The sequence below is a fragment of the Callithrix jacchus genome, chromosome 8, assembly GCF_049354715.1.
Source record: "Callithrix jacchus isolate 240 chromosome 8, calJac240_pri, whole genome shotgun sequence".
NCBI lineage: Eukaryota > Metazoa > Chordata > Mammalia > Primates > Cebidae > Callithrix > Callithrix jacchus.
This window is the reverse complement of record NC_133509.1, coordinates 123,689,357-123,692,397: the sequence shown is the minus strand read 5'-3', so window position 1 is coordinate 123,692,397 and position 3,041 is coordinate 123,689,357. Positions and strand designations below refer to the sequence as shown.

Genomic DNA, 3,041 nt, shown 5'->3' with positions numbered 1-3,041 from the left:
TTATGAATTTATAAACAGATTTACATTTTTAATAATATGTAACTGATAAAGCAGAAACCTTTTTTTAAAAAAAAGATACGCTAGTAATAGGAAGAATAGAGACTATAGCATTTCCTGGTGAAGGGCATAGATAAGAGTTACTAGGACCATTTTCCTACTAGAGAAAGTGAAGCACATAGAAACAAGCCCTTTAAAAGGGTCAGTTTCACAATCAATGCAAGATCTCAGTTCATAGATGCTTATCTTTTACTCTCTAGCAACTAGGTATTTCTTTAGGTTAATCAGTTTTAAATCAAATACCTAAGGTAATGCTGAAGCTTAAATTTTCTTAAACGTTAAATTGGAATTATTCTGCCCATTTAACATAACCCAAAAGAAAAACAAAAGGTATAAAATGAGATATTCTCTTGGTCAACAAGTATTTGCCCAGGCTCTGTGCTCAGTGATTAGAATGCAGAAATGAATAAGTCACATCTCCTGGCCCAAAGTACTTATACACAAAGATTAGCACGAAGAGAATGGACTTAAGGTTAGACTTAGCAGCTGTGTTTTCTCAGGCAAATTAGGAATCAGTTCAGGATGGTAAGAAGTGGGCTCTGAGGTGGGGCATGGTGGCTCAGGCCTATAATCTCAGCACTTCAGGAGGATCCTCCAAAGTCAAAGAGGATCACTCGAACCTTGAGCCCAGTAAGTCAAGATGTCAAGGCTGCCGTGAGCCATGATCATGCCATTGCACTCCAGCCTGGCAGCAAAGCAAGACCCTGTCACTAAAAAAAAAAAAAAGGGCTCTGGAGCCAGATGTCTTATATTTGAAACCTGACCTTTCCATGCCCTTAGTTGTGGGGACTTTGTGGAAGTGACTTACTGGCCTTGTGCCTCAGATTTTTATTCATAATGTAACATGCATTTGCTGTATTATTTAAGAATTTTCTATTCTTCCCTAAAGAATAGAAAAACAAATGGGATAGATGAAACTTATCAATAAGTTTATGTTACGTCAACTTATATATTAAATAGAGATAATAAGTACATCATTAACCCATGAAACATGTTAAACATGGAATAGACATTTACTTCTTAAACATACATTAAAAGGAGAAAACAGGAGTGTTACTTGTAGATAGAGACAGAAAGAAAAATAAACCTTAAATATTCATAAAGCATGGATCAGTCTTGTCTCACTCAAATTGACCACCCATTGGTATCATCCATTCTAACCCACTTGTTTTGTGCGTAAAATGTATACTACTCATCAGGTCATTGTTGAGCTATAGGTGTAGCCATACATACTTACCTCTTTTTATTATTTTTATTTATTGGGGATAGGATCTTTCTGTGTTGCCCAGGCTGGAGTACAGTGGCATGATCATGGCTCATTGCATACACACTGCAGCCTCAACCTCCAGGGCTCAAATGATCCTCCCACCTCATCCTCCCAGGTAGCTGGGACTACAGGACACATTATCATGCCCAGCTAATTTCTTTTTTTAATTATTTGTAGAGATGTGGTCTCACTCTGTTGCCCAGGCTGTTCTTGAACTCCTGGGCTCAAGCAATCTGCCTGCTTCAATCTTCCAAAGTATTGGAATTACAGGTGTGAGCCACAGCACCTGGCAACCTCTGTCTTTTTGATAGAGCAAGCATAGATTGGCACCATGAACCTTCCATCTCTGAACATTCTGGCCTACACTCTGGTTCTTGTAACCATGCCATCTTTGGAGAAGGCAAATGAGGCAGAGAGAGAGGCAGAACATATGAACATTGAGTGACCCACAGTAGTGTGGTCCTTTCACCTGCCTGATCTAAATCTATTCACCCACCCAATCTCTTTCTCCTTTCTTCCCACTTTTTTCTAAAAAAAAAAAAAAATCAGTCTCCATAGTGACTGTCAAAACTTGCCAATGCTGACTATCTTGCAAGTTGTCATGGCAGGCTATTGGAAAAGTTTTCAATTAGCAATAACCACACCTAGAATAAACCCATTGGCTACCATATTGTCACGGCACAAAGCTAAGACTGTATGTTTTAAATTGGTTTAACAAACTAACTGATTTGATCATTTTAATCTGGCCTATGAGGCTTTCAGTTCCAGGGCCTCAGGAATAATCTGCCTGGTTGTGTACTTGGAGACCACCACAGCATATTCCATACTACATTCAAAATGAAGATGAGGATGATATTGAGAGTGGTTATTTTATGGGATGATTTGGAGATCACATCAATTTAATTCAAGTAAGGCACAATTACATTGTCTTTCAAAGAACACAGAATCACATTGGGTGGGAATCAGTAATGTGTGCAACCAGGTAGCTCCTCTATTTCAGGCAGGGGACATTTATGACATGCTAGACATAGAACAGTCTGAGGAATTACCAAAGAGATGGGAGGTTGTTCTCATTTTCCCAGTTCTTTGAGGAAGTTTCTTGAGGAATTCTTTAAGGATGTTCTTGATATATATCTATTGATACTGATATTTATGCCAAAAATTGTTTTAAATACTATGAGATGCCATAGAAATGGGGTGACACGTGCATACAAACAAGTAAATTTAATAAAGGGTGATGGGAGCCATGATGGAAACCTGTGAGAAAACACATCTATGAAGTGAGGCACAGGACTAAGTGATTCTACCTGTGTGTGGGGTTTGTAAATGGCTCTGCGGTCAGCCTCTGAGGAAAAGCTTCCCAACAGCATACAATCCTGTGGGCAGAAAAGGAGAGGTGGAAAAAAAGAAGACACAAAGTTTCGCTGAAGCCAGATCATTAAGAATATGGACACTATGCAGGGAAGTTTGGATTTTAGCACATATTAAATGAAAAGCCACCAGAGAAGTTTTACCAGTGAAACAAAACATCTTGATTGCCTAAAAGTCAAGACAAGGAGATCAGTTAGGATACTATTCCAGTAGTCAAGCTGTGAGTTGCTGGGAGTAATGGCGATAGACAGAAGAGGCCAAAGTATGTTCAAGAAATAGAATCAACAGGACTTGGACAGTGACTGAATATGGGGAGGACATTTGGCTAAGGAAAGAAAAGAAGCCA

At 38.9% G+C, this 3,041-nt stretch overlaps 1 non-coding gene across 1 annotated transcript; it reads right to left on the bottom strand.

Annotated features, from left to right (window-relative positions):
• Window positions 1-1,873: 1,873 nt before the first annotated feature.
• LOC118145213 (U4 spliceosomal RNA) lies at window positions 1,874-2,012 on the bottom strand. The gene has a single exon (XR_004730342.1). It is a non-coding gene; the product is annotated as a U4 spliceosomal RNA (small nuclear RNA).
• Between the last annotated feature and the right edge of the window lie 1,029 nt (window positions 2,013-3,041).